The 23,643-nt window shown below is 42.3% G+C and overlaps 1 long non-coding RNA gene across 3 annotated transcripts in view; it reads right to left on the reverse strand.

Annotated features, from left to right (window-relative positions):
• Window positions 1–23,643, reverse strand: part of LOC105491237 (uncharacterized) — a 77,675-nt gene that overhangs the window by 18,423 nt on the left and 35,609 nt on the right. The window contains exon 3 of one of the 3 annotated variants that reach the window (XR_011616584.1): window positions 797–951. The exons of the other annotated variants lie outside the window; for them this stretch is intronic. This is a non-coding gene — a long non-coding RNA (uncharacterized lncRNA). The remainder of the gene's footprint in view (window positions 1–796; window positions 952–23,643) is intronic. 3 annotated transcript variants of the gene reach the window in all.

Consider the following 23,643-nt stretch of genomic DNA (forward strand, 5'->3'; position numbering starts at 1 on the left):
ATCTAGTCTCTGGATCTGGAGCTAGTCCTGGATCTGGATCTAGTCTCTGGATCTGGATCTAGTCCCTATTCTGGATCTAGTCCTGGTTCTGAATCTAGTTCTGGATTTGAATCTATTCCTGGTGTTGGATCTAGTTTCTGGTTTTGGATCTAGTCCTAGATCTGGACCTAGTCTTAATTTCTTCTCCTATTTTTGCCCTTTTCTTACTCCTTGGATTTGCTAACTGCCCTTAGCTTCTCTGATCTGACCCCGTAGGGCCTCTTACAGGGCTGACTCATGCTCATGCACCTTCCTTACCCTTAGCTTCTCTGATCTGACCCCGTAGGGACTCTTACAGGGCTGACTCATGCTCATGCACCTTCCTCTACATCCTCTCTACCACCAACAGGGAGGCAAGGCCTTTTCCTTCTTCACCCTCTCAGCCCTCATGCCTGCACAGGGCTCACTCTGCCTTCTGAGCATTTAGGCTGTCACTTTCCCTAAGAAGATGCCCTGATAAATCTCTGGTTCCTTCTCAGCCTAGGTTTGGCAAGTCCAATTTCTGTCCCTGGTAATATGAGCATATTTCATTGGAGGATGAAAATCTCCATTTAGCTGGGATCACTGATCTTTCTGCAAAGCCCCATGGCACATGTATATTATCCATGATTCAGAAAAGGTAATAAAGTTTAAAAAAAAAAAAGTAACCCACATATGTTGGAGTTACACAATTCTAGTCCCATGTGGGTGTGGCCAAAGACATTAATCCCCTGGGCCGCCATGTCCTTATCTGTCAAGCAAACATTAGAATGCTTACTCTGCAGGGTTGCTGGGAATAATGGACATGATAAAAGTGAGAGGTCTCTGGACACCTGACCAGGAGGGGCACTGAGACATCAATGGTACGAACATAGGTCCATCCTGAGCACATCACTCATGCCCATCTGATTTGTGTCTTTAAAACTCTGCATACTGAAAATCAACAAAGAAAACAATAGAGTTAAACTACACACTCCATCTAGTAGGCCTAACTGATATTTACAGAACATTTTACTCGACTGCTGCAGGATACACATTCTTTTCACCTATACATGGAACATTCACTAGAATAGACCATATCTTAGGCCACAAAACAAGTGTGTACAAATTTAAAAAAAAAAAGCAAAAAAACTATATCAAGTATCACAGCTGCCTCTCCAAAACTCTTTGTTTTGATCTGTCTCCTCTACATTTGTCCATTGCTATTTTATTGGTACTCAAAGTGCTGTCCCTGGACAAGTAGCAATGTCCTCACCTGGGAGCTTGCAAGGAATGCGGAGCTTCAGGTTCTTCCCTGGACCCAGTGACTCAGCATCTGCACTTTCACCAGATCCCCAGTGATTCCTGTGCATACTGAAATTCGAGAAGCACTGCTCTATTTCACACTTCCTGTATAATTACCATCTGTCATTCCTGTCCTATTATATTTGTTATCTGATGTATCAGATTCCTATTGCTGCTGTAACAGATTTCTGTAAACTTAGCAGCTTAAAACAATACAAATGTACTCTCTTCAACTTCTGGCAGCCAGAAATCTGAAATCAGTTTCTTGGACTGAACCCAAAGTGTTGGCAGGACCATGCTCCCTCGGGAGGCTCTGGGGGAGATTTTGTTCCTCTGTCTTCCAGCTTCCAGCGCTTCATTTCTTGGCTCATGGCTCCTTTCCCCATCTCCAAGCCAGCAGTATAGCATCTTGCTTCAGTATTCACACTGCCATGTGATCTCTCCTCCTACCACCCGTTAAAAGGACAGTTGTGATTACACTTAGGGCCCACCTGCATATTCCAGGATAATCTTCCTATCTGAAGATCCTTAACTTAATCACATCTGCAATATTCTTTTTAAGGAAACATTCACAGGTTCTAGGGGTTAGAATGTGGGTGTTTTGGGGGGCTATTTTACAGCCTACTATACCTGGGTCTCTAATCTGGCACTTAGTAGGTCTTTAATAAAAGTTGAAATTTGTGTTCATTTAGTGGCTTTTTCATTTAGAGCAATTTGTATATGCTCACCTGGAGATGACTTCATGGAAAAAGGCAAGTAAATAAGTTGACTATAACCTATGGTAATCCAGTATGAATGAATGTATCCCTTGGGTTTATATGTTTCCAATGGCAGGAAGTAGCTCACTTTGAAGGCTTTACAAAAGTGGTGAGCGAAGTCCTGAAAAATGATTAGAAATTCAGCAGGTGACCAAGACAGGGAGAGAAATCCCAAACAGCAGAAACAGCATTTGAAAGTGCATAAAATAAGACATGAAACAGCAAAGCCCATCCAGGGAGCTGTAACGATTAGGTAAACTAGAGTGTATGTATGAAGCCAGGGAGATCAGAAGATGAAGCAAAGAAGTCAGTAAGAATCACATTAGGAAACGCTTTGAATGACTCACCAAGGATACTAATGTTCATCTTGTAGATAGGAGGCTATCGTTAAAGGGTTAAAATCAGGTCATTGACAAGGTCAGGGTTATGTTGAAGAAAGGTCATTCTGGTAACAGTGTGGAGGCTATTTCAAAAGCTCAGAGCAATTAAATTAACTTTTCAGTTTATGGTAGGTGTTTGAATAAATATCTGCTCAATATCTCTCATATGCACCATCATGCTTGAACTACTGGAGAAAAAGGCATCCAGAATAACAAAATGTTCTGTTCCAAGCAGATGCCTCTCTGGTCTGAGCTGGGGGTGCAGCTGTTTAGTGGTGATCAACATGCCAGTTGCTGTTTCAATCCTTTTCAACTGGTGATCAACATGCCAGTTGCTGTTTCAATCCTTTTCAACTAGAGAGGGGACACCAGGTATTAAGTGGCAAGAGAGCTCTTAGTGCAGCATGCCTGAAAGGCACCTGGATTCCTTCAAGACAACCCCAGCCTGCTGCCTGCTTGTTGTTTCCCAGATTCAGGTTTAGGTTGTCTTGGTCATTTTCACCTCTTAGCCATTGTGAATAATGCTGCAATGAACATGGGGATACTAATATCTCTTCGAGATCCTGATTCTAATTCTTTTGGGTAAATACCTCAAAGTACAATTGCTGAATCATTTGGTAGTTCAATTTTTTTTTTTTTTTCCCGATATGGAGCTTCACTCTTGTTACCCAGGCTGGAGTGCAATGGTGCTATCTTGGCTCACTGCAACCTCCACCTCCCAGATTCAAGTGATTCTTTTGCTTCAGCATCCTGAGTAGCTGGGACTACAGGCAACTGCCACCACGCCCAGCTAATTTTTTGTATTTTTAGTAGAGATGGGGTTTCACTATGTTGGCCAGGCTGGTCTCAAACTCCTGACCTCATGATCTGCCTGCCTGGGCCTCCCAAAGTGCTGGGATTTCAGGTGAGAGCCACCGCGGCCAGCCTGGTAGTTCTATTTTTAAATTTATGAGTAACCTCCATATTCTTTTCCACAGTGGCTTCACCATTTTTCATTTCCACCAATAGTGCACAAGGGCTCCGATTTCTCCATATCCTTGTCAACACTTGTTGTCTTGTGTAGTTAAAACTTTTTAAACCCTTACTACATTTGCCATTGTGCTAAGCGGAAGTGTAATGTGCTACCAAATTTAAATGATGGAGAAATAGCACCTGAGAGACACCATCTTGCAATGACACTTGTACTGAACCGAGCACTGCAAGTTTTACATTTGCTGGATTCTCATCCCTGATTTCTACAAACCAGTTCCAGCCTCAGTTTAGTCAACTGTCTGCAGAGATCAATGACTCTCTGGACACTAACACCCATTTTTCCTAATAGTTATATTAAGGATCAAAAGTGCTAAAGCCCTTTGTAAACTGGACAGATACCAGTTACTTAATTGTTTACAATTCTGGAAAGGCACACTTTGCAAAGAGGTTGGAACAATGTAAAGCTCTCAGCTTTGTTCTTTCATCAAAGAAGGCAAATATGAAAGTCATTATGTTCCTTGCTTCAGAAAAAAGGACCTGACACAACAAGGCTTTGTGCCAAAAAATAAACAAACTTATTTCTTTCTAAAGAAGCCAACGTGTGAAGCTGTCTGGCCACCTAAGAGACATGCATCTTTAAGCAGAGGTTCGTCCCTTCCAGAGGCACTTGAGACATCAGTGCCAAGCCTGAGAAGCCCATTCCTACCACCACCTACCCAAGAAAGATAGGAATGTTTGATAGAAAGTGCTCTTGGCTGAGAAAGTTTGAGTCTCTATTCATGCCAGTTCTGCCTGCTCTTAGCTTTCCTGGCAAACCCTTGGCTCATGAAAACGTTAAGGACAAAATAGCAGAAGATTCATGTGGTTGGTGCCTATGAGTGAGAAATCTGGAGTCCAATATCAGAAGGAAGACCTCTATGGAATGGACCCCAACGAACACGCCTCAGAAACTTTGCCTACAGAGATAGCCAATATGGGCACGTACCGAAGATGCAGACAATCTAGACTATTCTTCAGCTGTGTCCCCACATTGTCCTTACCTCCAATCTCTATTCACACTGTCCCTTCCCAGTTAATGTCCAGTCCATATGACCTTCTCATCAAATCCAGGCCATCCTTCAATGCTGCCTTCTATATAAACTCCTATGATACCAATCTGCCATCTTTCTTTTTCCTTCCTCCTTCCCTCTCCCACCCCAATTTTGGTCCCACGGCACTTTTATGGTACTTCAACCGAATTCAATAGAAATGTGGATTCCAAGATTACAACACAATAAATCCCTTCAGATGCATAATTATATAGAGGAAAGTGCATGGACTCATATCCTGCTTTGCTTCTCACCAGCTGTGTGAGCAAATTCCTTTACCACACGCCATGCAGAATCTGACATGAAGAGGCTGAGATCTGGGGCTGCAGTGGTGGGTTTTAATCCTGGCTCTAACACGTAGCATCTGTGTGATTTTGGACAAGTCACTAACCTTTCTAAGCCTCCACATCCATACCTGTAAGTTGAGGCAATAACAGTGTCTTCTTTTGGGAGCAGCTGTAAGGATCAGTGAGTTAACAGGATGGGCACACTGGATGGTAACACCACTGGTATCTGAGGTGCAGTTTCCCTATCTCAGGACTGTCATGAGGACTGAGGGAAAGGCTGTGTGTGAGGTTTCTAGGACTGTCCATGGCAGCATGAGTGGCTCCATAAATGTGATTCCTCTCCTTGACTAGAGATCACATTTATGGATCCTCAGTCCTTCTTGCTCATTCTTGGGCACCATCTCTGTGCTCTGCACATAGTAGATTTTTAGTTAGATCACATCAGAACACCACTTCAGAAGAAGGTTAACCAACATTCCAGAGAGCTGAGGGGCCCAGGCCAGACCTAATTTCCTGAAGTGGGTCCCAGAAGGGGATAAGATGCCCCACGAAGTCAACTTGCACCTGGTAGGGAGTTTACAGGAGGCATGGGGATAGGGCCCTGCAGCCAGGCTTTGGCAGGTTGAGATTCACCTCACACCTCCCTGAATTTATCTATTTATCCATTCATTCATTCATTCATTCATTCATTCATTCATTCATTCACTAGTGAAGCAAGACCTCTTCTTTTCTTCTCTGAGCTTACTAAGCCCAGTGAAAAATTGTTGTCTTTAAAAACTCCCTCTGAAACACCAACTTGGCATGACTCAAACACCTTGACTCTACCCTCCCAAAACACCACATCGTGGGGACTGACCACTCTCTCCAGACAGGCTGCAGGGCAAGGAGCAGGGCCAGCTGATGTGGAAGTTCCCTGGCACACCAGGCAACGGGGCCTGAGGTCTTATAGAAAAACACTGGACTCAGGGCCAAGTTCCTGCACTCCAGCCTCCGTCCTCACATTTGCTGTGTGTCCTTGGGTGAAACACTTTATTGTTTGGGGTGGGTGATGGTGTGTGTGTGTGTGCGTATTTACTTAAATACAGTCCTGCTATGATCCCAGTCCCAACACCCTACTGAGGGCCTTGCATTCAGGATCTCCTTCCGTCTTTGCAACAGCCCTATGTGATGGAGCTGGGATTTGAACCAGTGTTGGTCTGCCTCCAGAGGCCATGGTTTTTGTCTCTGAGTACTTCTCAAAAGCAAGTCCACGTGTAAACCTTCTCTATGAATTTTGCCATAGTTATGTTCTATCTCTACGCTATTTTCAAAGTTTTCTTTTTTAAGAGGGAGTCTTGCTCTGTCATCCAGGCTGAAGTGCAGTGTTACAATCTCTGCTCACTGCAACCTCTGCCTGCTGGGCTCAAGCAATTCTCCTGCCTCAGCCTCCTGAGTAGCTGGGATTATAGGCGCGCACCACCATGCCCAGCTAATTTTTTATTTTTATTTTTATTTTTTATTTTTAGCAGAGACAGGGTTCCACCATGTTGGCCAGGCTGGTCTCAAACTCCTGGTCTCAAGTGATCCACCTGCCTCAGCCTCCCAAAGTGTTGGGATTATAGGCATGAGCCAACCACACCCAGTCAATTATTTTTAAAAGAAAATATATTTCACTACCATGAAAGGAAAACAAACATCACTTGCTATAAAGAGAAGCTAAACTAAAAAGGAAAAACAAAACAATGTTAGAAAATTCTAGCCAAATACAGTATTGATGCCTACTAATACAAGTGTGACGAGTCTGGCGCATGTCAGAAAATAGATGACGTTGTCAAATGGGGAATTGGAGGAGAGTTTAATGGAGAAACTATTAACAATGATGTGGGTGAAGTTAAGGAAAATCACAAAAAAGAGCTGGCAACAGTAGAGGGCAATTATCCACAAGGCCAGGTTTGCCAGATTTAGTAAATAAAGACACAGGATGTCCAGTGACATTTGAATTTCAGAAAATAATAAATAATTTTTTTAGTATAATTATGTCTCTTGCAATGTGTGGTACCTATTTATACTAAAAGTGATTTGTCATTGATCTAAAATTCAAATTTAACCGGATGTTCTGTATTTTTCTGGCAACACTAGGCATGAGAGTGTAGGAAGGAGGGTGGTTATTGGAACACACAGGGTCGGGGATATTTGGAAAGGAAAGGCAGCCTAGTTGGAGTTACAGCCTCCCTTACAGGAACAAAGCCAAATGGGACAAGGGATGAGCTGGAGAAATAAGGATTCTGAACTTGCTCTCCTCTTCCTGTCTTCCAATTGTCTGCTGGCATGTCTGATTATTAGGGCAATCCAGAAACTCGAGGCCAGATCAGCCTATTGACCCACTCCAATTGTTTCCATGGAGATAGGTTTTCCAGGGCATTGAGGAGGGCATGGAAAAAGGAAGAGCAAGGATCTAGAGGGCAAACAGAATGATACCTAGGACATCTCCTGGGGAGTTGAGCCTCCAGTCCAATCTCTTACTGTTCAAAGAGTAGATTAGCAAATGTCAGAAAGGTGTCAGAATACTTGCTAGCACTCAACTTGAGACTTTTCCACTTGGGGAGAAGGTGAAAAAGAAGGGGGAAAGAAAAAGGAAAAGTAACTTTCTCATAAAATGCCCCGTGTTACGTAACATCATGGCAAGGTAACACCTAAAATTATGTGCGCACTACTAATTGTATGTGTCCCACACTTTGGGAAACCTGCTAAGATAAACCACTCAAGGGGCAAAAGTAGGGTCAGGAGAGTGAGGAACTTACCTCAGATGCAAAATTTCAGAGGGCATCAAAAACCTTAGTAATCAAGATAAGTAATGGTCTAAATGCATTATTTCTAAAAAATGAAAATTGATGCAAAAAATCCATGATGAATGAAATAGCAATATTTTCGATCAAGAGAGGCCCTATCCCTGCATTGTACAACTCAGCCTCATTTGTCTTCTGACTCTGGGTTCTGCTGCTGTAGGTGTGTCTGGTGCTTGCTGGGTTTGTCAGTAACAAACTTGTCACATATGGTGGGTACTCCTTAATTCCCAAGATATTATTACCAGCTGTTTACCTTATTGGACGTTCCCAACAACCCATGAGGGAGTCAGGAATAGGAAAATAACTCCTGTAGTACAGTCCTAGTGTAATGGTTTTAAATCAGAGACAGCTGGGTTCAAACCCTGTATCTGCTTCTTAGAAGAGCACGACCTTGGGCAATTTGCAAATATACCTTCCCTGAACTTCCAGGCCTCTATCTGCCCCATTGCCTCCTGAACTCCCCTCCACTGAAGAGCCAGTCTGCACCCATTGAAAGGTCATTTAGAACTTGGGAGAAGAAAGTCTCTTTTAGATTCTGCATTTTCTGCTAAGCTCATTTGCTCTCATTCACGATGGTTGACTTATTTCCTTTCTTGTCCATGAAAGAAGCCAAGAGGAGACATGCTGAAGGCCAAAACAATACTTTTCCAACATATGCACAGAGAAGCAAAGAAAAAAGGGAAGACAAAAGCAAATTTTCAGAGACAAGCAAAGACAAAAAACTACATTGTCCCAGAGAGACTGAAAAAATGGCAGGCTGGGTGTCAGACGTCTTCCCGGTTCTGCGCTCCTGTCTGCCCTTGGCTTCCTTCCAAACACCACCTCACTTTTAAGCTCATTGTGAAAGGTTTTCTTTTATTTTTAATCAAAGACAGTAATAAAAAAGAGGTTAGGCACAGTGGCTCATGCCTGTAATCTCAGCACTTTGGGAGACGAAGGCACATAGAATACTTGGGGTCAGGAGTTCAAGACCAGCCTGGCCAACTTGATGAAAACCATCTCTACTAAAAATACAAAAATACAAAAATTAGCCAGGTGTGGTGGTGGGTGCCTGTAATCCCAGCTACTCAGGAGGCTGATGCAAGAGAATTACTTGAACCCAGGAGGCGGAGGTTGCAGTGAGCCGAGATCCTGCCACTGTACTCCAGCATGAGTGACAGAGAAAGACTGTCTCAAAAAAAAAAAAAAAAGTAAGAAAGGAAAGAAGAAAATGAATGAAAGAAAGAAAGAAAGAAAGAAAGAAAGAGAAAGCTACTTTGATAGTCAATTGAATTGATTTACCTTTATATCTCTTCTTGAAGTTCTCATTGCTGCTTCTCCTATTTGCAGTAAATTTCCCCCTCTCCCAAGCAAAAAGTGAAAATGAATTGTGTCACTCACAAAACACGACAAATAAATATCCATGACTGCTTCATCCGATTGTTCAAAAATACTCCGGGACACTTGCAGATTTCCTTACATAGACTTTAAACACATAATACTTTGCACTTCTGTGTACTCCCTGAGTTTTCTGAGTTTGAATGGAAGGAACAAAACACACCAGAGTATATTTTTTAACACTCTGAAGGAGTGTGATTTCTGTGACAACGAACTCATTATGGGTTCCATTACTTTGGGAAGTGCTACTCTTTGGAAAAGATGAATTGAGGAGTTTGGAGTTAGACATAGGGTACAAACTCCAGTGCTGCCACTTATATGCTGCGTGGTCTGGGACAAGAAGCTTAGTCTCTCAGGATCTTAGAGTCAAAACTTATAAAAGTTGGAGTAATATATTCTCAGCAGTAGTTTTGTAAGAATCAAATAAGATAGTACATAGGAAAGAGGAACGAATCTAACTTCAATACACAGGATACAAGAAATGTTGCATTTGTTTCCCTGAATAAAATTTAATCTGCTAACAGTCTTCTGCATCTTAGCTATAAACAAATACATAAAGGAATAGCCTATGTTGATCTTCCCAATTCCATTGGGATGGCAGAAAATACAATAATGGATCTCCCTCCAACTTGTGAAGGCACTAAAGGTCTTCCCAAGAGCAGAACTTTTGTTCAGGAGGCTCCTGGTTCTTACTGATGTGCTCCTTGAAGGAGGATTTCTCTGCTGCTTCCATGCATAGCTTGAGTGCAGGTGCTTCGTGAAGCTGAGGGTCCTGGTACCTGGGGCTCTGCCTCCTTATGAGCGTCCTCCCCACAGCCACTTTCCTCTGATATCTGTCTCCTCCCTGGTGCACTATGAACGAGTGGGAGGTGTGTCCCAACCATTCATGTACCCGTGACCCTTTCTCAGTCTTGGGAATCGTTCTCAACACCCAACCATGAACTAGTTGCTTCTGCATCCCAATATCCCAACCCCAGAGCCCTCTCCTTCCCTTGGGGACATGTTCAACTCTATGTAAATGTGCAGGCTGGCGATGATGATCTCACAGGTCACTGATGTGTTTTATTCTACTTCAAAAAAAAAAAAAAAGAATTTTTAATAGTTATCAAGAGTTAAAAACTGGGTGGAAATAACCTTGAGTACCTACACAGTGGATTACTAGGGAGCTGTAAAAGAAATAAGGAAGATTTGGCCAGGTGCAGTGGTTCATGCCTGTAGTCCCAGCACTTTGAGAGGCCGAGGCGGGCAGATCACCCAAGGTCAGGAGTTCAAGACCAGGCCTGGCCAATGTGGTGAAACTCTGTCTCTAACAAAAATACAAAAATCAACTGGGCATGGTGGCGGGTGCCTGTTATCCCAGCTACTTGGGAAGCTGAGGCAGGAGAATCACTTGAACCCAGAAGGCGGAGGTTGGAGTGAGCCAAAATCGCACTATTGCACTCCAGCCTGGGTGACAAGAGCAAGACTCTGTCTAGAAAAAAAAAAAAGAAAGAAAAAGAAAAAGGAAAACAGAAAGAAATAAGGAAGATTTGTATAAAATGATTATAGAGTAATTTCTAGGAGATAGTGTCAGGTTAAAAATAAAGCAAGGTGCAAAAAGGAATATATAGAATGCTACCTTTTGTATTAGAAGAGGAAAAAAAGATGAAATGCATATATATGCACTCATCTTTCCAAACAGAAACACAAAGGAAAAGGTAGAAAGCTATGAAATTGTTTACCTTCAAGAGCTGGCTAGGAGGAACAAGATGGAGCGGGTACAGAAGGGAGGAATACTTCTCGGAGTATATCTTTTATATAGTTTTGACTTCTAGAAACATGTTAATGCTCCATCCGTTCAGAAAATAAAATAAAATCAACAAGGGCTAGAAGAGACGAGTGGTAAAATCTGTTGGTAACTTAGCATCAGTCAGTCACTTACACACTAGGGATCAGTGTGAAACAAGACTTGACATGTGTCAAACAATCCTATACTTTGGGTTTGAGTTGTACATTCCAACTCAGACCAAGCTCAGGGCCAATGGCTCCCCTATGTCTTTAGTTTAGCATCAACTCTCCCAGCAAGTGAATAGAGATAGGACCTTTCATCTAAGTGTTTAATGTTATGCCTTACCATTGCCTATTTTGCAGTTAGAAAGTAAAAGCTATTTTCTCCCTTTGGACATTCTGTCTACTCCCTCCTCCACTGCCCTTGGTAGCTTTAATCCTTTAGATTACCCCACTCTTGGAGGAAGGTTCACCCACTTCTCATTTATTTGTTAATTCATTGAATTTCTTTTGGGTGGGCCACTGGGAATGGGGATACAGTTTCACCTTGGACCCTGCCAGTGAAGCATTTACAAGGCTACCGGATTCTACAGCACCAAGTCTAATGCTCCCTCTGTGCTGTCCCAGAAGAGCCTGCCTCTTTCTTCAGCCTGTGTCCTATTACTAGATGCTATTATCCCAGGCTCAGTGTACTCTCTGTCCCAGAAAGGGGAGCAAGGGCAGAAATAATCCTTTTCCAAGGGTTAATATTTGTTGGGTATTTAAAATCAGATAGACTATAAACTCTTGTGAGTTTTTTTCCCCCTAAAAGGCAGTCTTGGCTTCTCAAAGCCAATTTGAGGCCAGAACTCCGGGAAATCAAAAGCAGGGGTAAGGGGGTTCTCCGGAAGATCATTTGGGAACTGGGTGACAGCAGGTGTGGTGAAAATAATATGGGTTTTGGTACCAGCCCACCTGGGTTGAATTCAGCTTTTCTGTTCTCAAGCAGTATATAATCCCTTTATCTCTCAGCTTCTTATAAATAAGGGCAAAATTAAGACAAAAGGATTTTATACTTCACAGGATATTATGTCCATTCATGAGATGTATATTAAACATCACAAACCACACAGCTATTCACTTATTAAAAATTATATCTTGCTTCTCTCATCGATAAAGCTGGAAAGGAAGAACCATGCTGGATTTTTTTCCCCTTAAAACATGATCATTAAAAAATGTCTAATTATAAAAGCAATGTATGTTTATTGCAGAAAAACTGTAGAAATGCAAAAAAAAAATAAAAATTTCAGGATACCCATAAAAACATCCACCAGAGATAATCACCATGAAGACGCTGATCTTTCCAAATCTTAATACTCAGTACATGTGCATATGTACATACCTCAAAAAAGATACATTATTTTACTTATTTTTTTATCATATTATTTGGGGTGCTTTTTAAACCTGATCAAAATAGTCTTCCATGCGTAATATTTTCAAAGATCCCACAGTTTTCGATTGTATGGATACAAAAAATAAATCTGTTATCTTGACTCCCACTATTAGAAGTTTAGATTTCCAGGTTTGGAGTATTTTAATTAATGCTGCAATAGAAGTACTTAGAACTAAAATATTTGCACACGTATTTAATTGTTTACTAAGAATAGCCTTATTAAAAGGGGTTCAAAGTTTTATCTTGTTAAGGCTTTTGTCTCATATACCCAAATCACTCTCTCACATGTTTGTACCACTGTACACTTCCAAAAATACTCCACGCAGGTCCTTTACCCCATAGGTAGAACCAAACTGCATTGTAGCATTCAAAGACACACAAACACACTCTCACACAATTTTGCAATCTGCTGGCTACAGCAGAAAGGTCAGCACTTAAACTTTCATTTATTAAAGATTATTTTTTCAGACACTTCTTGCTCACCAACTGGAACACTCTTAAATTGCTGCCGTGTCTTGGGTCTTTTCTAGGAATGATGATGGTCTTCTCAACTGAGCTGTGTCTGTCTCTAAATGACTTTCACTTCTGAGCATATGCCTTCCCGTGAAATCCCAGGTTAATACCCAGATGCCCAAAAATACAGGTGGGAAAAAATTTCAAATAGATTATGCAGCCCATCTGTTCCAGTATTCTTATTATGGGAATAATTTTATTTTTTGTATAATTAGAGAAAAGTTGGTAAGATAAATCTACCTGGGACCCCATAATTTTTTATTAAAAACAATAAAATCTTCATCTCCCTGCAAGACGTTCTAGTGTGTCAACCAAAGTCAAGAAGAGCCTCTGCTCAGGAGGTCGTGGTTAACTTCCTTTGAGTTTTATTTCCAGAGCAAGGGTTGTAGAAAGCCAGATTGTCCTTGAATATTCCTTTAGTACCTTTTTTCTGTAGAATCTTTGGTATTCTTTTAAATATCTTGGTCTTTCTTAGTTTTATACCCATGTGTTCTTTCTTCATAGCAGAAGTTCCCAGGGCTTCAATATACCTTTTACTGATTTCCTTTCTCCTACCAAGTAGAATTATTTTCTGTTCTATTCCAAAAATTACCTTCTGGTTCCTGTTAACTCAATGTCCCCAATCTATTCATGTTTTGGGAGTTGAAGGCTCAATATAAACTGTTTCCTTCCCTTTCTTGCCAGCTCATTCCCCTTCTTTACACATACACATTCGATACCTATTCTTATCCATTAAGAAATGTGTAGGCATAGGCTGGGCAAGGTGCTCACGCCTGTAATCCCAGCACTTCGAGAGGCCAAAGAGGTAGGATTGCTTGAGACCAGCCTAGGCGACATAATGAGACACTGTCCCTACTTTTTTTTTTTTTTTTTTGAGAGGGAGTCTTGCTCTGTTGCCCAGGCTGGAGTGCACTAGGGCAATCTTGGCTCACTACAAGCTCCGCCTCCTGAGTGCACACCATTCTCCTGCCTCAGCCTCCTAAGCAGCTGGGACTACAGGCACCCACCACCACACCTGGCTAATTTTTATTTTATTTATTTATTTATTTTTTGTATTTTCAGTAGAGACAGGGTTTCACCATGTTAGCCAGGATGGTCTCGATCTCCTGACCGTATTTGTGTTGCAAACCTTGATTTTGTTTGACCAAACACCACCGTGCCTCACATTGCGTTATTGTTATTATTTTCACCTGTATTGCTTTTTACTGCTTTACAAATGTAGTGTGTAAGCAAGCCTTGCTTTTTAGAGTTATTTATAAGAGTCATAAGCATGAGGATATTACAGCTGGCTTACACTCATACAAGTTGTATGACGATAATTACAATTTAAATCAATGTGCTACAAACAGCAGGTGCCATCACTTCTCCACCCATAGCCCTGTCTCTCGACTCTGTACTGCTAAAGATGCTCACTGTGAATATCTGCTATTTCTTGCCTGAGGGCTTTTGCTATGAGAGCCTGGTTGGACTGGAAGTAGAGCAAGCCAGAGGTTCTGAAAAGTTAATTCCCCTGAAAGCAGCCCTCAACCCATGATAGAAGGGGAATTATTGGTGCATAAATATCCCAGCTTCACCAGTGGCTATTAAGAATAACTCAAAATACACATTTTCACACCGTCTTCCAGAATTTCCCAGTGGGGATGAGCCCCAGATGCCTACTTGCTTGAAAATGCACCCCTTTCCTGTTTCTTTTCATTCCTTGTCTAACTTTTTTACTCTACTACCGGTGCTTCCTGGGATCCTCTCCTGCTTGGCCTCAAATCCGAGTTGCCGGTTCCTAAACTTAGTTTATCCTAAACGGAGACAGCTGCACATCAGGCATCATTGCACCTTCCCTGGTAAAGTGAATCTTTACATGTTGCATTTCAAGTGTATTAGGGGATTGGCAGATTTGCCTGAATTTGCTCTTATACCTACCATGCAAGTGAATTGATTTCCCAGCCTAATAAACTAAAGGTATAAGAACCTATTAGAAGAGCAATTGCTACCCAAAAAAGGGGTGGATATAGCATGGTTTGGTGCAGTTCCTCTGGGCCCCAAAGCCCCTAACAGGAGGACAGATGTAGATGGCACTCTCCACATAGGGTTTCATTTTGCTGCAGCTGTTATAGCCTCAAGCTTGTATCACCATCCCAGAAGAACTTACCCTAGCAACTGACATGCTGCTATTAAAGTAAATGTTGCAAGCACCCTGTTTTGTGGTTCTTGAATGAAATGCAGCATCATTAAAGGCCATACCTTCTCTTTGAGAGGCTTAGGGGGATAGGGTCAGCACCCAAAAATCACTAAACAACACTTCTGTCTCTGCCTCTCCAGGATCACAGAAAGCAAGCCCCTTCGCCCCAGAAATGTACCTGCTTGAGAAGCTCTGCAGTGTGTTGAAGAAAGAAGCAATGATACCACAAGAGGGAAGTGCAGTAGATTAAATGTGTCCCCCTCTCCAAATTTATATGTTGAAATCTTCATTCCAAGGTGATGGTATCAGGAGGTGGGGCCTTTGGGAGATGATTAGGTCAAGAGGGCAGAGCTCTCCTGAGTGGGATTAGTGCCGTTATAAAAGAGACCTGAAAGCCGGGCGTGGTGGCTCATGCCTGTAATCTCAGCACTCTGGGAGGCCAAAACAGACAGATCATCTGAGGTCAGGAGTTCGAGACCAGCCTGGCCAACATGGTGAAAACCCATCTCTACTAAAAATACAAAAATTAGCTGGGCGTGGTGGCATGTGCCTGTAATCCCAGCTACTCAGGAGACTGAGGCAGGAGAATTGCTTGAATCTCGGAGGCAGAGGTTTCAGTGAGCCTAGATCACGCCACTGCACTTCAACTTGGGCGACAGAGTGAGACTGCGTCTCAAAAAAAAAAAAAAAAAAAAAAACTAAAAATAAATAAATAAATAAATAAGGCCTGAGGGACACCCCCTCACTCCTTCCACCATGTAAGGACACAGGTAGAAGGCACCATTCTATGAACTAGGTAACAGATCCTCAACAGACATCAAAACTGCTGGTACCTGGATCTTGGACTTCAGCCTCCAGAACTGTGAGAAATAAATCTCTGTTGTTTATAAGCCACTCTGTTCATGGTGTTTTGTGATAGCAGCCCACACAGAGTGAGAGAGCAGCCTGGGTGACTCACACTGCCTGGGGATGGGCATTAGCAGTAATGTCCTGGGTGTATGTATTGGAGATTCCAGTCTTTAGTACCTGCATGTACAGGTAGTCTGTGTCCCCCCAATCCCTGATTCTCCTGATCCAAGTATCACCACATCTCCCCATGCACCTCATCTTCCTGCCTGCTCAGTTCTACTGTGGAACTGATTGAGTTAAATCCTTAAGATAAAAAATAAATTTTGCTCACGATGACCAACTAGATAAACAGGCACATGCAATGCCAAAACTCAAAATCAATATCTGGGAGACTGTCTCTATTTGGAAAAGGAGAGGTATATTAAATTAAAGTGTGTCCTTTGATTTTTCCCTCAACAAATATGGCAGTCTCTAAAACAAAACTGCCCAGAATGATTTAGTAACCTTCTAACATCAGCTTCAAATGTATTCAAGTGTCTGCAATGAGACCTGCATGAAACAGGCCTCTGAGCTTGTCCAAAGGACAAACAGTATTCCAGGTTGGGAACATTCCCCTGGTGTGTGTTGTCACATCAATAGCTATCATTTCCGATCAATGTCGTTTCTGCAAAGACAGCCTTTGTGTGCCAGGCCACTGCCAATAGAGAGGACTAATGTGACCTCAGCCTCTGGGCTGGAAAGTCCCTTGAGCATCAATTAGTCCAAGGACCTTCTTTTACCAACCAAAACAAGGACATTTCCAAAGTCACACAGGCAGCAAGTCAAAACCACAGGCTACCTTGCTCCCAGAAGTCAAAGATCCATCCATGGCTTAGAACAGAGTGGTTCAGGCCCGGGGCAGTGGCTCATGCCTGTAATCCCAGCTCTTTGGGAGGCTGAGGTGGGTGGATCATTTGAGGTCAGGAGTTTGAAACCGGCCTGGCTAACATGGTGAAATCCCTGTCTCTACTAAAAACACAAAAACTAGTCAGGAGTGGTGGTGGATGCCTCTAATGCCAGTTACTTGGGAGAAGGAGGCAGGAGAATTGCTTGAGCCCAGAAGGTGGAGGTTGCAATGAGCAGAGATTGCGCCACTGCACTCCAGCTTGGACAACAGAGCAAGACTCCATCTCAAAAAAAAAAAAAAAAAAAAAAAGGCCAGGCACAGTGGCTCATGCCTGTAATCCCAGCACTTTGGGAGGCCAAGGTGGGCAGATAACGAGGTCAGGAGTTTGAAACCAGCCTGCCCAATATAGTGAAACCCCATCTCTACCACACCTGTAGTCCCAGCTACTCAGGAGGCAGAGGCAGGAGAATCGCTTGAACCTGGGAGGCAGACGTTGCAGCAAGCCGAGATCGTGCCATTGCACACCAGCCTGGGTGACAGTGCAAGACTCTGTCAAAAAACAAACAAACAACAACAACAAAAAAACCCAGAGTGGTTCAACTTTGGCACGATTAACATTTTAGCATTTTAGGCTGGATCATTCTTTGCTGTAAGGCTGTCTTGTGCCTTGCAGGATGTTTAACAGCATCCCTGGCCTGTACCCATTAGATGCCTGTAGCACTACTGGTAACAATCAAAAATGTCCCCAGACACTGCCGATGTCCCCCAAGGGGTAAAATCACCTCTGACTTAGAGAAAAGATTGCAAATTTGAGCCATACGGGCTAAATTTGGCTCACAGGCATGTTTCGTTTAGCCTATCTAATATTTAATCAAAATTTTATAAATTTGGTATATTTCACATAAAAATTCAGACCTTTGGCTTATCAGAAACACCTGGAAGCCCCAGCAGTTCTGAGCTCACATTTTCACATTACAATGACGGATCAAAGTTGAGTTTTTTGTTTGTTTGTTTTTTGAGACAGAGTCTTGCTTTGTCGCCCAGGCTGGAGTACGATGGTGTGATCATGGTTCACTGCAGCCTCAACCTCCCAGCCTCAAGCAGTTCTCCTGCTGCAGCCTCCCCTCCTGAGTAGCATGTGCCCAGCTAATGTTTGTATTTTCTTGCAGAGACGGGGTCTCACTGTGTTGCCCAGGCTGGTTTCAAACATCTAGGCTCAAGTGATCCACCTGTCTTGGCCTTCCAAAGTGCTGGGATTACAGGCTTAAGCCACCGTGCCCAGTCACTGTCCCTTTTTAGAATGCCATCTGCACTCTGGTTTGTCACAGTCCCCACCACTCTCTATTATGCCCCACAACAGGCCCAGTTCATTTAATTCATGATGTTCTTGGGCCTGGATTTAGAGTTTAAGTTTTCTTAAAGCGATTTGTGGTATATCTTTTCTTAGGTAAGCCCCTCAGTTCCTTGAGGTCAGAGTCATGTTATTTTTTCCTTTTGCTCCTTCTACAGTGCCTAACCTTGAGCAGACACTTAAAAATAGTTATCCATTTATCTATAGCAGTTTTCCCCAAAAGATATCCTGCAGAATGCTAATCTTGTTAACTTCAAGGGCAAAGGGCTGGAAGTCAAGTAAGTTTGGGTAAAGCTGTATTCTGTATCCCTGTGTAGAGATGGAAGAGTTATGCTAAGACTCTAAATCTAAATTAAAGAAAGCTGCTTAACTGTATTTGACCCAGAGCGTCCCAGGCTAATTTGACCACAGACCTTCCTTTTACCCTGGCATCCATCAACATTTAGGAAACCACTGTTCCGTCGAATAGACTGTGGAAAACACTGAACTAGAACTCTGACCATTTCAAATTAGACACAGGTGTTTAATTTTAGACACAGGTGTTTAATATTAAGTGATATGACAAAGGCAGTTACAAAGTACTAACATGTAAAGAGTTTTTTTCTAAGCCTAGACTTTTATTTCAATCAGCTCTTTTAAATTTCTCCACACATTTGTGAAGACAATGTGATTGATGTTTACACCTCACAGATTAGAAAATGAAGCAACAGGCCGGGCACGGTGGCTCACACCTCTAATCCCAACACTTTGCGGGGCTGAGGAGGGTGGATCACGAGGTCAGGAGTTTGAGATCAGCCTGGCCAAGATGGTGAAACCCCATCTCTACTAAAAATACAAAAATTAGCCAGGTGCAGTGGCGGGTTCCTGTAATCCCAGCTACTCGGGAGGCTGAGGAGGGAGAATCACCTGAACCCAGGAGGCGGAGGTTGCAGTGAGCCAATATCTCACCACAGCACTCCAGCCTGGGTGAGAGAAAGACTCCATCTCAAAAAAAAAAAAAAAAAAAAAAAAAGAAGCAACAGAAGATTAAGGAGCTTGTTCATGGTTACACATGGTATCTCATGCAGAATTAGATATTCTAATACTCACTTATTGGGCAATTTTCTTAACCTTTCAGAGCCTAAAATTCACTTAGGTAGGAAATGGGAAAACTGGGTTCTGAACAAGTCCTGGAAACAAGGTATGTATTCCTTCTACCTTCCTTAGTGCATATCAAGAATGTAGAATTGGGCCAGACATGGTGGCTCAAGCCTGTAATCCCAGCACTTTGGGAGGCCAAGGTGGGCAGATCACCTGAAGTTGGGAGTTCGATACCAGCCTGACCAACATGAGGAAACATTGTCTCTACTAAAAATACAAAAATCAGTTGGGCGTGGTGGCAGCTGCCAGTAATCCCAGCTACTCGAGAGGCTGAGGCAGGAGAATCACTTGAACCTGGGAGGCGGAGCTTGCAGTGAGCCGAGATCGTGCCACTGAACTCCAGCCTGGGCGACAGAGCAAGACTCTGTCTCAAAAAACAAACAAACAAAAAATAAAACAAAACAACAACACAGAATGTAAAATTGAATGAATGAGTGGACAGATTGGTTGACTGGGTGATGGATGAACTTCTTCTCATTTGCTTTGTGGAAAGCACCCCATTAGGCTCTGTAAAGAGGAGGGGCATACTAAAAGGAATAGGACAGGATTTCTGAAGAACATTTCCCCGTTTCCTGGGATTTAAGCCTGCTAACCTCAGAACAGGAAAGGCAAAATGTGCTCTTTTCATAGTGTGCATTTTCAGTTACATTGAGGTCTTGTAGCTTCACACAGTCATTCCTCCAAGGAAGCCCCAACCAACTGGATATGGGCCAATCCAACAATAAAAGCAACAAAACTTTCAGGGACGTCAGCTCTTAGCCTCAACCAGAGACATCAGGGAAACAAGAGAGTGAATTAGCTGGAGGGCTAGTTCATCCTGATTTATAGTATGATGATCTCAGCTTGTAAGGTGAAAAAACAGTGCAGGGGAGGCATTCGCCCCCTTTCTGGTTTCTGTTGGACCCTATTTGAGGAGTAAATGCTTTGTTTACTTCTGAACCTGAATTTTACATCCCCATCCCATTACCATTACTCACCATGATCTATAGCAAAGTACTTCAGGGAAAACACAGCTCTCTGCAGTGCTTGGAAGAAGCAGGAAGCATTATTGTGTGGTGATTCATACAAGAAATCATACAGGTGTCGGACACAGTGGCTCACGCCTGTAATCCCAGCACTTTGGGAAGCCAAGGTGAGCGGATCACCTGAAGTCAGGAGTTCAAGACGAGCCTGGCCAACATGGTGAAACCACGTTTCCACTAAAAATACAAAAATTAGCTAGGTGTTGTGGTGCACGCCTGTAGTCCCAGCTACTCAGGAGGCTAATTTAGGAGAATCACTTGAACCTGGGAAATGGAGGCCGCAGTGAGTTGAGATTCTGCCACTGCACTGCAGCCTGGGGTGACAGAGCCAGACTCCATCTGAAGAAGAAGGAGAGGGAGAGGGAAGGGGAGGGAGAGGGGGAGGAGAAGAAGGAGAAGAAGAAATGGAAGAGGAAGAGGAAGAAAAGAAGAAGAAGAGAAAAAAATCATACAGCATCACACTAGGGGGAGGACCCTAGATAATATTCAAGGGGAGGGGTACTAGAAATCATTCAGAAATTATCTTTCAGCATGAATGAAATTTCAAAAAGAAAAACTACATGATTTAAATTCCTTAGTCCTGTGTTGCATATTTTCCTCTTTACTTGACCAACCATGTTTACCAAGTGATACTAAACAATTGATAAGATCATCTCCACATGGATAACAGCTACTTATGGAGACGAGTGAAATGTTTCTAATTCTATTCATACACGAGCAGATTAATAGAGAGCTAAAATGGTGTTCAGGGTCTTATGAGTAGCACTTTTGGTTAGGGTTTTCCTGTTAACATCCATTATAAAATTGCAACTGGATCCCTACAGAGAGAAAACTCCAATAGGGTGAAAACGTATCTTACAGAGGAGTTATGAGAGGGCAGCACTGAATCCCAGGGACTGGGATCCTTGCATAATGTTGTGTTGTAGGGAGGCCACGAGGACTCTTCTTAATACTCCACACAGTCTATCATTCGTTTATTTAAAGCCCTTCAGTGGCATCTGTGGAAGATACTGCTACACCTCCTAATATTATTTGTCCCTTTCCTCATTAATTGTGGAACCTTAACTTTTACTTGGACATTGTGGAGGAGTCCTGAGTGTGCCTAAGATGAAAGATGTGGGTCTTTCTTCCCCTCTCACACATCTCTGTCCTGCCACCCAGCACATAAATGTGATGGCTATATCTTAAACTATGAGAATGGAGGCCAACGATACATGACTTGGAGTACAGAGCAGGAAGGAACATTGATCCTTGATGATAATGTACAGCCTCCATCCCACCCGAATGTATTTCATATTCTTTAAGCCAATTTTTATTTTATTATTATATTTTGTGTCTGTAGCTGAACCTAATACATTACCATCGCTTTCATAGAGAAACTTTTCCCGACCGTGAGATAGCCCCTTGTATTTCTCCTTTATAGCACTTATTGACTGGTAAATGACTAATTACTTACAGAATTTTTTTTTTTTTGGTTTAATATATGTAGCAGAGATGGTCAGTGCCCAACCTACACCCTCTTGGAGCTCACCATTGCCATGCACAATGACCCGATGGCTTCCAAGTACAAACACAACTCTTTCAGGACAGCTTTGTCTAGCTGCCTATTCCCAAACAGTCCACGTGCATGGCAGGCTACAAGTGGCAGATGGTTAGTGTCCCACAGAAACAGTCCTCAACTAAGGACTAACAGGAGTTGGTGGATTCTCCATTTTCTTTGCCTCTTGATGGGGATACCTCTGAGGTGTGGTCTACACTGTCTCCTAGAGTTCCCCAGAAGGATTTAATCTGAATTATAGCAGTGATAACCTGCTAGGTAATATACCTCATATTGGCTTCTTTTCCTATCCTGTCTCACTTTCACAGACCTCTTCCAGTGCTTCCTGGGATCACTTCTGAAGCCATTTGTATGAAAATCTTCAAATTAAGAAAGGTTTGCTTCAGGGCAACCCAATGTAAAACAATATATACCTCCTCAACTCCTTTAGGACTGAGAATGTATTTGTTTTATTCACCTTATTCACCATTTTACCGCCAGCATTTAGCAATAGCTCAAGGCAACCACTCAAAAAGTGGTAAGTAAATATCAGTGCACTTTTTTTCCCCTCTGACACAACTAGAGTTTACCATGTAAGACTGGTCCTATAACGTATAGACAGGAAGCTTATCCTGCCACCATCAGGATGGGCTGCACACTTCTATAGCATGTCTCCGAAAAATAATGTTGTGCTCATTGGCAATTATGTTTCATTATTTTTTAAATGACATAAAGAAAAACTATAAGAAATGATGGCACATATCCTCTAATATAAGTCCCTGGATTTTGTTAGGATATTTCAATGGCCAGAATCTTCTACCACTCTCCATTATTGACCTCCTAAATTTGGCTCCTTTTTCTTGACCTATTTGATGGCATTTTTGTGAGTAAAAGACAGAGCAACAAATAAAACCATAAGCATTGAAGTGTGGTGGTTAAGAACATGCATTTCAAAGTCAAATAGCTCCCATTTCAAATCTCAACTCTGTAATTTGTTTAGTGGGCAATCCTAGCAGTTTATATTAAATTTTCTCCTCTGTAAAGTAGGGATAATAGTGCTATAGCATAGGATTATTTTAAAGATGAAATAATATATGTACAACAAATGATTCTAATTGTATTGAAGAGAATACAATGCAACAAATATTATTCAAGCATATGGTTGAAGACATTGACCATCTTCCTCAAATAACATTTCTCTGGGAAGTTACTGAACCATTCCAAATTATTCAGAAAACCATGTCTAAAACCATACTAAGATTGTTTCCCATATTTTCTTACTCAAAGACTTTACCTCTATTAGGGGTTCCTATATCTGGCCTTCTACATCCCACCCCCCCCCCCACCCCCGCCATGTGCATACACCCTGCCCCAGGCCACTTGCAAGTTAACAGAGCTGAGCTGTAATACTATGTTTTACCATCAGTGGCCACTGTTTGACATTGTTCTACAATAATGTAAGAAATCTCACAACTGAGGCACTGAGTGAATGTCCAAGGAATCAATTTTACAAATTAAAAATTGATTTATTGTGTTTATTTGGAGATATGCCATGCACTTTGGCTCTTTCCACGTTCCACCGGGGAGGATCAGAGTTGGGAATACTTAACAATAGTGGTATATAGGACTCAGAGGAGGGTATCTCCCCCCACCAGCGGCACAGACTGTGGTGGGTTCTTTCTGGGTAGTTGTGATAATCAGCTGCCTACCAATTATAATCTGGGGTTTGTAAACAGCCAGAAGATTTCCTTGGAGGGAGTAATTATATTCCCTTTAACACACTGTAAGACAAACACTTTCTCTTAAACATGCTGTGTGCTGACTACAAAGTAGATTTACTTTACTAATGCCAAAGGAAAACACTCAGAACCAAGGCAAGGGACCTCGGTGGTACAGAGATAGTAGGCAGTGAAAAAAAGAGCAGGGAACATTAAAAAATGCCATGGAGTATTGTCAATCAGGGGAGAACTGGTTTGGCCTG

The sequence above is a fragment of the Macaca nemestrina genome, chromosome 18, assembly GCF_043159975.1.
Source record: "Macaca nemestrina isolate mMacNem1 chromosome 18, mMacNem.hap1, whole genome shotgun sequence".
NCBI lineage: Eukaryota > Metazoa > Chordata > Mammalia > Primates > Cercopithecidae > Macaca > Macaca nemestrina.